At 41.7% G+C, this 12,500-nt stretch overlaps 3 non-coding genes across 3 annotated transcripts; all 3 read left to right on the top strand.

Annotated features, from left to right (window-relative positions):
• The first annotated feature begins 6,479 nt into the window (after window positions 1-6,479).
• trnar-ccu (transfer RNA arginine (anticodon CCU)) lies at window positions 6,480-6,552 on the top strand. The gene has a single exon. It is a non-coding gene; the product is annotated as a tRNA-Arg (tRNA).
• Window positions 6,553-8,749: 2,197 nt separating this feature from the next.
• On the top strand, window positions 8,750-8,822 carry trnar-ccu (transfer RNA arginine (anticodon CCU)). Its single transcript has one exon. It is a non-coding gene; the product is annotated as a tRNA-Arg (tRNA).
• A 1,881-nt stretch (window positions 8,823-10,703) lies between these two features.
• On the top strand, window positions 10,704-10,776 carry trnar-ccu (transfer RNA arginine (anticodon CCU)). The gene has a single exon. It is a non-coding gene; the product is annotated as a tRNA-Arg (tRNA).
• Window positions 10,777-12,500: the final 1,724 nt, after the last annotated feature.

Consider the following 12,500-nt stretch of genomic DNA (forward strand, 5'->3'; position numbering starts at 1 on the left):
CCCAGCTATATTTATCTATGGAACCAGATGAAAATAATCAGTTAATAAAGCTTCAAGCATGCCTACAAGACATAAAGGCCTGGATGTCCCACAATTTTTTACTTTTAAACTCAGACAAAACTGAAGTCATAGTATTTGGGCCCAAAAATCTCAGAGATATGATGTCCAACCATATTGTTAAACTAGATGGCATAAGCCTGGCCTCCAGTACTACTGCAAGGAACCTTGGAGTTATGTTTGATCAGGATCTGTCCTTTAACTCACATTAAAAACAAATCTCTAGAACAGCCTTCTTCCACCTACGGAACATTGCCAAAATTAGGAGCATCCTGTCTCAAAGTGATGCCGAAAAACTGGTCCATGCATTTGTTACCTCTAGGTTGGACTACTGTAATTCCCTACTTTCAGGATGCCCCAGTAACTCCCTAAAGAGCCTGCAATTAATCCAAAATGCTGCAGCAAGAGCGCTGACTGGAACTAGCAAGAGAGATCATATTTCACCTTCACTAGCTTCTCTCCATTGGCTTCCAATTAAATGTAGAATAGAATTTAAAACCCTGCTTCTTACATATAAAGCTCTGAATGGTCAGGCTCCATCATATTTAGAAGACCTCATAGCACCATATCATCCCAGTAGACCACTTCGCTCTCAGAATGCAGGCCTACTTGTGGTTCCCAGAATTTCCAAAAGTAGAATGGGAGGTAGAGCCTTTAGCTATCAAGCTCCTCTCTTGTGGAACCAGCTCCCAGTTCAGATTCGGGAAGCAGACAGCCTCTCTACTTTTAAGTCTAGGCTTAAAACCTTCCTTTTTAATAAAGCATATTGTTAGTTATAGTTATGCTGCCATAGGCTTAGACTGCTGGGGGACCCTTTACAACCTTTTAGTAAAGTGAACCAGATACAGAAAATATATATTCACCTACTATACAATTCCAGATGCATATCAGCTTGGGAATGCAATTTTTGTATATTTCACATTCTTTTCTCTGCTCTTTCAAATGCTTTCCTCCATCTTACTATACTAACTGCTTTTATTGTCATTATTATGTTATCCAAATGGTTAGAGTCCAATCTGGCATGGTTGAAAGCAGAGTGGCGCAGCCGAAGTGTGATGGGCCCATAACCCAGAGGTCAATGGATCGAAACCATCCTTTGCTAACTGTGTTTTGTAAGCTGACTTAGGGCCTTTACAACCTTTTAGTAAAGTGAACCAGATACAGAAAGTACATATTCACCTACTGTACAATTCCAGATGCATATCATCTTGGGAATGCAATTTTTGTATATTTCAAATTCCTTTCTCTGCTCTTTTAAATGCTTTCCTCCATCTTACTATACTAACTGCTTTTATTGTCATTATTGTGTTACCCAAAGTGTTCGGGTCAAATCTGGGGTACAATGCCAGTTTCATATCAGCATAGCAATCTAGTTTCTACGTGTTTCACATCTTTTTCTTTGCACTTTTAAAAATTTCCCTTCTACTCACTATATCTACTGCATTTGGGGCCATTATTGTGTTACCCAAAGCCAACATGGCATGTCTCACATCATGCTCTGTATAGGAAGCATCTGTTTGTTGGAAGAACTGATGAGTAAAGGTGTTTGTGATGCCCCAGTGGCCTAATGGATAAGGCACTGGCCTCCTAAGCCAGGGATTGTGAATTCAAGTCCCATCTGGGGTGGTTAAAAGCAGAGTGGTTGAAAAATGAATGGCGCAACGGAAGTGTTCTGGGCCCATAACCCAAAGTTCGATGGATCGAAACCATCCTCTGCTAACTGTGTTTTGTAAGGTGATTTAGGGCCTTTACAACGTCTTAGTAAAATGAACCAGATACAGACAGTACATATTCATCTACTGTACAATTCCACATGCATATCATCTTGGGAATGCAATTTTTGTATATTTCACATTCTTTTCTCTGCTCTTTTAAATGCTTTCCTCCATCTTACTATACTAACTGCTTTTATTGTCATTATTGTATTACACAAAGGGTTCGAGTCCAATCCGGGGTACAATGCCAGTTTCATATCAGCATGGCAATCTAGTTTCTACGTGTTTCACATCTTTTTCTTTGCACTTTTAAAAATATCCCTTCCACTGTTCTGCTGATGATACCCAGCTATATTTATCTATGGAACCAGATGAAAATAATCAGTTAATAAAGCTTCAAGCATGCCTACAAGACATAAAGGCCTGGATGTCCCACAATTTTTTACTTTTAAACTCAGACAAAACTGAAGTCATAGTATTTGGGCCCAAAAATCTCAGAGATATGATGTCAAACCATATTGTTACACTAGATGGCATAAGCCTGGCCTCCAGTACTACTGCAAGGAACCTTGGAGTTATGTTTGATCAGGATCTATCCTTTAACTCATATATAAAACAAATCTCTAGAACAGCCTTCTTCCACCTACGGAACATTGCCAAAATTAGGAGCATCCTGTCTCAAAGTGATGCCGAAAAACTGGTCCATGCATTTGTTACCTCTAGGTTGGACTACTGTAATTCCCTACTTTCAGTATGCCCCAGTATCTCCCTAAAGAGCCTGCAATTAATCCAAAATGCTGCAGCAAGAGTGCTGACTGGAACTAGCAAGAGAGATCATATTTCACCTTCACTAGCTTCTCTCCATTGGCTTCCAATTAAATGTAGAATAGAATTTAAAACCCTGCTTCTTACATATAAAGCTCTGAATGGTCAGGCTCCATCATATTTAGAAGACCTTATAGCACCATATCATCCCAGTAGACCACTTCGCTCTCAGAATGCAGGCCTACTTGTGGTTCCCAGAATTTCCAAAAGTAGAATGGGAGGTAGAGCCTTTAGCTATCAAGCTCCTCTCTTGTGGAACCAGCTCCCAGTTCGGACTCGGTTCAGCCTCTCTACTTTTAAGTCTAGGCTTAAAACCTTCCTTTTTAATAAAGCATATTGTTAGTTATAGTTATGCTGCCATAGGCTTAGACTGCTGGGGGACCCACCCCCCAATGCACTGAGCTCCTTTCCTCCTCTTGACCATCTCTCCTCTCCTCTCATCCCGCAATTGTCACCACTGTATGTCATTAACTCTGTGTGTTTTCTCCCGTAGTTGTCTTTGTCCTCCTCTGTCCCCTTCTCTCGTCCCTTTCTGCAGGTGTCCCCCGGCTTTGAAGCTGTGTGTCTTCCAGCGTGAAGCTACTGGTCCTACCAATCTGCCCAATGTTTTGTTGTTGCTTTTTGTTGCTCTGTTCTTTTCCCTCTCCCCTTTCCACTCACCCCTACCGGTCGAGGCAGATGGCCGTCCACCCTGAGCCTGGTTCTGCTGGAGGTTTCTTCCGTTAAAGGGAGTTTTTCCTCTCCACTGTTGCCTATGGCTTGCTCCAGGGGGAATTGTTGGGTTCTCTTTATATATCTTTATAATCTTGACTTTATTCTGTAAAGTGCCCTGAGATGACTTTGTTGTGAATTGGCACTATATAAATAAAGTTGAATTGAATTGAACTCACTATATCTACTGCATTTGGGGCCATTATTGTGTTACCCAAAGACAACATGGCATGTCTCACATTATGCTCTGTATAGGAAGCAACTGTTTGGTGGAAGAACTGATGAGTAAAGGTGTTGGTGATGCCCCAGTGGCCTAATTGATAATGCACTGGCCTCCTAAGCCAGGAATTGTGGGTTCGAGTCCCAACTGGGGTGGTTAACAGCAGAGTGGTTGAAAGCAGAGTGGCGCAGCGGAAGCGTGCTGGGCCCATAACCCAGAGGTCGATGGATCGAAACCATCCTCTGCTAACTGTGTTTTGTAAGCTGACTTAGGGCCATTACAACCTTTTAGTAAAGTGAACCAGATACAGAAAGTACATATTCACCTACTGTACAATTCCAGATGCATATCATCTTGGGAATGCAATTTTTGTATATTTCACATTCCTTTCTCTGCTCTTTTAAATGCTTTCCTCCATCTTACTATACTAACTGCTTTTATTGTCATTATTGTGTTACCCAAAGGGTTCGGGTCAAATCTGGGGTACAATGCCAGTTTCATATCAGCATAGCAATCTAGTTTCTACATGTTTCACATCTTTTTCTTTGCACTTTTAAAAATTTCCCTTCTACTCACTATATCTACTGCATTTGGGGCCATTATTGTGTTACCCAAAGCCAACATGGCATGTCTCACATTATGCTCTGTTTAGGAAGCAACTGTTGGAAGAACTGATGAGTAAAGGTGTTTGTGATGCCCCAGCGGCCTAATGGATAAGGCACTGGCCTCCTAAGCCAGGGATTGTAGGTTCGTAGTCCCATCTGGGGTGGTTGACAGCAGAGTGGCGCAGCGGAAGCGTGCTGGGCCCATAACCCAGAGGTCGATGGATTGAAACCATCCTTTGCTAACTGTGTTTTGTAAGCTGACTTAGGGCCTTTACAACCTTTTAGTAAAGTAAACCAGATACAGAAAGTACATATTCACCTACTGTACAATTCCAGATGCATATCATCTTGGGAATGCAATTTTTGTATATTTCACATTCCTTTCTCTGCTCTTTTAAATGCTTTCCTCCATCTTACTTTACTAACTGCTTTAATTGTCATTATTATGTTACCCAAAGGGTTAGAGTCCAATCTGGCGTGGTTGAAAACAGAATGGTGCAACGGAAGTGTGATGGGCCCATAACCCAAAGTTTGATGGATCGAAACCATCCGCTGCTAACTGTGTTTTGTAAGGTGATTTAGGGCCTTTACAACGTCTTAGTAAAATGAACCAGATACAGACAGTACATATTCACCTACTGTAATATTCCAGATGCATATCAGCTTGGGAATGCAATTTTTGTATATTTCACATTCTTTTCTCTGCTCTTTTAAATGCTTTCCTCCATCTTACTATACTAACTGCTTTTATTGTCATTATTGTGTTACACAAAGGGTTCGAGTCCAATCTGGGGTACAATGCCAGTTTCATATCAGCATGGCAATCTAGTTTCTACGTGTTTCACATCTTTTTCTTTGCACTTTTAAAAATATCCCTTCCACTGTTATGCTGATGATACCCAGCTATATTTATCTATGGAACCAGATGAAAATAATCAGTTAATAAAGCTTCAAGCATGCCTACAAGACATAAAGGCCTGGATGTCCCACAATTTTTTACTTTTAAACTCAGACAAAACTGAAGTCATAGTATTTGGGCCCAAAAATCTCAGAGATATGATGTCCAACCATATTGTTACACTAGATGGCATAAGCCTGGCCTCCAGTACTACTGCAAGGAACCTTGGAGTTATGTTTGATCAGGATCTGTCCTTTAACTCACATTAAAAACAAATCTCTAGAACAGCCTTCTTCCACCTACGGAACATTGCCAAAATTAGGAGCATCCTGTCTCAAAGTGATGCCGAAAAACTGGTCCATGCATTTGTTACCTCTAGGTTGGACTACTGTAATTCCCTACTTTCAGGATGCCCCAGTAACTCCCTAAAGAGCCTGCAATTAATCCAAAATGCTGCAGCAAGAGTGCTGACTGGAACTAGCAAGAGAGATCATATTTCACCTTCACTAGCTTCTCTCCATTGGCTTCCAATTAAATGTAGAATAGAATTTAAAACCCTGCTTCTTACATATAAAGCTCTGAATGGTCAGGCTCCATCATATTTAGAAGACGTCATAGCACCATATCATCCCAGTAGACCACTTCGCTCTCAGAATGCAGGCCTACTTGTGGTTCCCAGAATTTCCAAAAGTAGAATAGGAGGTAGAGCCTTTAGCTATCAAGCTCCTCTCTTGTGGAACCAGCTCCCAGTTCAGATTCGGGAAGCAGACACCCTCTCTACTTTTAAGTCTAGGCTTAAAACCTTCCTTTTTAATAAAGCATATTGTTAGTTATAGTTATGCTGCCATAGGCTTAGACTGCTGGGGGACCCACCCCCCAATGCACTGAGCTCCTTTCCTCCTCTTGACCATCTCTCCTCTCCTCTCATCCCGCAATTGTCACCACTGTATGTCATTAACTCTGTGTGTTTTCTCCCGTAGTTGTCTTTGTCCTCCTCTGTCCCCTTCTCTCGTCCCTTTCTGCAGGTGTCCCCCGGCTTTGAAGCTGTGTGTCTTCCAGCGTGAAGCTACTGGTCCTACCAATCTGCCCAATGATTTGTTGTTGCTTTTTGTTGCTCTGTTCTTTTCCCTCTCCCCTTTCTCTGCTCTTTTAAATGGTTTCTTCCATCTTACTATACTAACTGCTTTTATTGTCATTATTGTGTTACCCAAAGGGTTCGAGTCCAATCTGGGGTACAATGCCAGTTTCATATCAGCATTGGAAACTAGTTTCTACGTGTTTCACATCTTTTTCTTTGCACTTTTAAAAATGTCCCTTCTACTCACTATATCTACTGCATTTGGGGCCATTATTGTGTTACCCAAAGCCAACATGGCATGTCTCACATTATGCTCTGTATAGGAAGCATCTGTTTGTTGGAAGAACTGATGAGTAAAGGTGTTTGTGATGCCCCAGTGGCCTAATGGATAGGGCACTGGCCTCCTAAGCCAGGGATTGTGGGTTCGAGTCCCATCTGGGGTGGTTAAAAGCAGAGTGGTTGAAAACAGAATGGCGCAACGGAAGTGTGATGGGCCCATAACCCAAAGTTTGATGGATCGAAACCATCCGCTGCTAACTGTGTTTTGTAAGGTGATTTAGGGCCTTTACAACGTCTTAGTAAAATGAACCAGATACAGACAGTACATATTCACCTACTGTAATATTCCAGATGCATATCAGCTTGGGAATGCAATTTTTGTATATTTCACATTCCTTTCTCTGCTCTTTTAAATGCTTTCCTCCATCTTACTTTACTAACTGCTTTAATTGTCATTATTATGTTACCCAAAGGGTTAGAGTCCAATCTGGCGTGGTTGAAAACAGAATGGTGCAACGGAAGTGTGATGGGCCCATAACCCAAAGTTTGATGGATCGAAACCATCCGCTGCTAACTGTGTTTTGTAAGGTGATTTAGGGCCTTTACAACGTCTTAGTAAAATGAACCAGATACAGACAGTACATATTCACCTACTGTAATATTCCAGATGCATATCAGCTTGGGAATGCAATTTTTGTATATTTCACATTCTTTTCTCTGCTCTTTTAAATGCTTTCCTCCATCTTACTATACTAACTGCTTTTATTGTCATTATTGTGTTACACAAAGGGTTCGAGTCCAATCTGGGGTACAATGCCAGTTTCATATCAGCATGGCAATCTAGTTTCTACGTGTTTCACATCTTTTTCTTTGCACTTTTAAAAATATCCCTTCCACTGTTATGCTGATGATACCCAGCTATATTTATCTATGGAACCAGATGAAAATAATCAGTTAATAAAGCTTCAAGCATGCCTACAAGACATAAAGGCCTGGATGTCCCACAATTTTTTACTTTTAAACTCAGACAAAACTGAAGTCATAGTATTTGGGCCCAAAAATCTCAGAGATATGATGTCCAACCATATTGTTACACTAGATGGCATAAGCCTGGCCTCCAGTACTACTGCAAGGAACCTTGGAGTTATGTTTGATCAGGATCTGTCCTTTAACTCACATTAAAAACAAATCTCTAGAACAGCCTTCTTCCACCTACGGAACATTGCCAAAATTAGGAGCATCCTGTCTCAAAGTGATGCCGAAAAACTGGTCCATGCATTTGTTACCTCTAGGTTGGACTACTGTAATTCCCTACTTTCAGGATGCCCCAGTAACTCCCTAAAGAGCCTGCAATTAATCCAAAATGCTGCAGCAAGAGTGCTGACTGGAACTAGCAAGAGAGATCATATTTCACCTTCACTAGCTTCTCTCCATTGGCTTCCAATTAAATGTAGAATAGAATTTAAAACCCTGCTTCTTACATATAAAGCTCTGAATGGTCAGGCTCCATCATATTTAGAAGACGTCATAGCACCATATCATCCCAGTAGACCACTTCGCTCTCAGAATGCAGGCCTACTTGTGGTTCCCAGAATTTCCAAAAGTAGAATAGGAGGTAGAGCCTTTAGCTATCAAGCTCCTCTCTTGTGGAACCAGCTCCCAGTTCAGATTCGGGAAGCAGACACCCTCTCTACTTTTAAGTCTAGGCTTAAAACCTTCCTTTTTAATAAAGCATATTGTTAGTTATAGTTATGCTGCCATAGGCTTAGACTGCTGGGGGACCCACCCCCCAATGCACTGAGCTCCTTTCCTCCTCTTGACCATCTCTCCTCTCCTCTCATCCCGCAATTGTCACCACTGTATGTCATTAACTCTGTGTGTTTTCTCCCGTAGTTGTCTTTGTCCTCCTCTGTCCCCTTCTCTCGTCCCTTTCTGCAGGTGTCCCCCGGCTTTGAAGCTGTGTGTCTTCCAGCGTGAAGCTACTGGTCCTACCAATCTGCCCAATGATTTGTTGTTGCTTTTTGTTGCTCTGTTCTTTTCCCTCTCCCCTTTCTCTGCTCTTTTAAATGGTTTCTTCCATCTTACTATACTAACTGCTTTTATTGTCATTATTGTGTTACCCAAAGGGTTCGAGTCCAATCTGGGGTACAATGCCAGTTTCATATCAGCATTGGAAACTAGTTTCTACGTGTTTCACATCTTTTTCTTTGCACTTTTAAAAATGTCCCTTCTACTCACTATATCTACTGCATTTGGGGCCATTATTGTGTTACCCAAAGCCAACATGGCATGTCTCACATTATGCTCTGTATAGGAAGCATCTGTTTGTTGGAAGAACTGATGAGTAAAGGTGTTTGTGATGCCCCAGTGGCCTAATGGATAGGGCACTGGCCTCCTAAGCCAGGGATTGTGGGTTCGAGTCCCATCTGGGGTGGTTAAAAGCAGAGTGGTTGAAAACAGAATGGCGCAACGGAAGTGTGATGGGCCCATAACCCAAAGTTTGATGGATCGAAACCATCCGCTGCTAACTGTGTTTTGTAAGGTGATTTAGGGCCTTTACAACGTCTTAGTAAAATGAACCAGATACAGACAGTACATATTCACCCACTGTAATATTCCAGATGCATATCAGCTTGGGAATGCAATTTTTGTATATTTCAAATTCTTTTCTCTGCTCTTTTAAATGCTTTCCTCCATCTTACTATACTAACTGCTTTTATTGTCATTATTGTGTTACACAAAGGGTTCGAGTCCAATCTGGGGTACAATGCCAGTTTCATATCAGCATGGCAATCTAGTTTCTACGTGTTTCACATCTTTTTCTTTGCACTTTTAAAAATATCCCTTCCACTGTTATGCTGATGATACCCAGCTATATTTATCTATGGAACCAGATGAAAATAATCAGTTAATAAAGCTTCAAGCATGCCTACAAGACATAAAGGCCTGGATGTCCCACAATTTTTTACTTTTAAACTCAGACAAAACTGAAGTCATAGTATTTGGGCCCAAAAATCTCAGAGATATGATGTCCAACCATATTGTTACACTAGATGGCATAAGCCTGGCCTCCAGTACTACTGCAAGGAACCTTGGAGTTATGTTTGATCAGGATCTGTCCTTTAACTCACATTAAAAACAAATCTCTAGAACAGCCTTCTTCCACCTACGGAACATTGCCAAAATTAGGAGCATCCTGTCTCAAAGTGATGCCGAAAAACTGGTCCATGCATTTGTTACCTCTAGGTTGGACTACTGTAATTCCCTACTTTCAGGATGCCCCAGTAACTCCCTAAAGAGCCTGCAATTAATCCAAAATGCTGCAGCAAGAGTGCTGACTGGAACTAGCAAGAGAGATCATATTTCACCTTCACTAGCTTCTCTCCATTGGCTTCCAATTAAATGTAGAATAGAATTTAAAACCCTGCTTCTTACATATAAAGCTCTGAATGGTCAGGCTCCATCATATTTAGAAGACCTCATAGCACCACATCATCCCAGTAGACCACTTCGCTCTCAGGATGCAGGCCTACTTGTGGTTCCCAGAATTTCCAAAAGTAGAATAGGAGGTAGAGCCTTTAGCTATCAAGCTCCTCTCTTGTGGAACCAGCTCCCAGTTAAGATTCGGGAAGCAGACACCCTCTCTACTTTTAAGTCTAGGCTTAAAACCTTCCTTTTTAATAAAGCATATTGTTAGTTATAGTTATGCTGCCATAGGCTTAGACTGCTGGGGGACCCACCCCCCAATGCACTGAGCTCCTTTCCTCCTCTTGACCATCTCTCCTCTCCTCTCATCCCGCAATTGTCACCACTGTATGTCATTAACTCTGTGTGTTTTCTCCCGTAGTTGTCTTTGTCCTCCTCTGTCCCCTTCTCTCGTCCCTTTCTGCAGGTGTCCCCCGGCTTTGAAGCTGTGTGTCTTCCAGCGTGAAGCTACTGGTCCTACCAATCTGCCCAATGATTTGTTGTTGCTTTTTGTTGCTCTGTTCTTTTCCCTCTCCCCTTTCTCTGCTCTTTTAAATGGTTTCTTCCATCTTACTATACTAACTGCTTTTATTGTCATTATTGTGTTACCCAAAGGGTTCGAGTCCAATCTGGGGTACAATGCCAGTTTCATATCAGCATTGGAAACTAGTTTCTACGTGTTTCACATCTTTTTCTTTGCACTTTTAAAAATGTCCCTTCTACTCACTATATCTACTGCATTTGGGGCCATTATTGTGTTACCCAAAGCCAACATGGCATGTCTCACATTATGCTCTGTATAGGAAGCATCTGTTTGTTGGAAGAACTGATGAGTAAAGGTGTTTGTGATGCCCCAGTGGCCTAATGGATAGGGCACTGGCCTCCTAAGCCAGGGATTGTGGGTTCGAGTCCCATCTGGGGTGGTTAAAAGCAGAGTGGTTGAAAACAGAATGGCGCAACGGAAGTGTGATGGGCCCATAACCCAAAGTTTGATGGATCGAAACCATCCGCTGCTAACTGTGTTTTGTAAGGTGATTTAGGGCCTTTACAACGTCTTAGTAAAATGAACCAGATACAGACAGTACATATTCACCCACTGTAATATTCCAGATGCATATCAGCTTGGGAATGCAATTTTTGTATATTTCACATTCTTTTCTCTGCTCTTTTAAATGCTTTCCTCCATCTTACTATACTAACTGCTTTTATTGTCATTATTGTGTTACACAAAGGGTTCGAGTCCAATCTGGGGTACAATGCCAGTTTCATATCAGCATGGCAATCTAGTTTCTACGTGTTTCACATCTTTTTCTTTGCACTTTTAAAAATATCCCTTCCACTGTTATGCTGATGATACCCAGCTATATTTATCTATGGAACCAGATGAAAATAATCAGTTAATAAAGCTTCAAGCATGCCTACAAGACATAAAGGCCTGGATGTCCCACAATTTTTTACTTTTAAACTCAGACAAAACTGAAGTCATAGTATTTGGGCCCAAAAATCTCAGAGATATGATGTCAAACCATATTGTTACACTAGATGGCATAAGCCTGGCCTCCAGTACTACTGCAAGGAACCTTGGAGTTATGTTTGATCAGGATCTGTCCTTTAACTCACATTAAAAACAAATCTCTAGAACAGCCTTCTTCCACCTACGGAACATTGCCAAAATTAGGAGCATCCTGTCTCAAAGTGATGCCGAAAAACTGGTCCATGCATTTGTTACCTCTAGGTTGGACTACTGTAATTCCCTACTTTCAGGATGCCCCAGTAACTCCCTAAAGAGCCTGCAATTAATCCAAAATGCTGCAGCAAGAGTGCTGACTGGAACTAGCAAGAGAGATCATATTTCACCTTCACTAGCTTCTCTCCATTGGCTTCCAATTAAATGTAGAATAGAATTTAAAACCCTGCTTCTTACATATAAAGCTCTGAATGGTCAGGCTCCATCATATTTAGAAGACCTCATAGCACCACATCATCCCAGTAGACCACTTCGCTCTCAGGATGCAGGCCTACTTGTGGTTCCCAGAATTTCCAAAAGTAGAATAGGAGGTAGAGCCTTTAGCTATCAAGCTCCTCTCTTGTGGAACCAGCTCCCAGTTCAGATTCGGGAAGCAGACACCCTCTCTACTTTTAAGTCTAGGCTTAAAACCTTCCTTTTTAATAAAGCATATTGTTAGTTATAGTTATGCTGCCATAGGCTTAGACTGCTGGGGGACCCACCCCCCAATGCACTGAGCTCCTTTCCTCCTCTTGACCATCTCTCCTCTCCTCTCATCCCGCAATTGTCACCACTGTATGTCATTAACTCTGTGTGTTTTCTCCCGTAGTTGTCTTTGTCCTCCTCTGTCCCCTTCTCTCGTCCCTTTCTGCAGGTGTCCCCCGGCTTTGAAGCTGTGTGTCTTCCAGCGTGAAGCTACTGGTCCTACCAATCTGCCCAATGATTTGTTGTTGCTTTTTGTTGCTCTGTTCTTTTCCCTCTCCCCTTTCTCTGCTCTTTTAAATGGTTTCTTCCATCTTACTATACTAACTGCTTTTATTGTCATTATTGTGTTACCCAAAGGGTTCGAGTCCAATCTGGGGTACAATGCCAGTTTCATATCAGCATTGGAAACTAGTTTCTACGTGTTTCACATCTTTT

This window comes from Channa argus, unplaced genomic scaffold (genome assembly GCF_033026475.1).
Source record: "Channa argus isolate prfri unplaced genomic scaffold, Channa argus male v1.0 Contig053, whole genome shotgun sequence".
Classification (NCBI taxonomy): domain Eukaryota; kingdom Metazoa; phylum Chordata; class Actinopteri; order Anabantiformes; family Channidae; genus Channa; species Channa argus.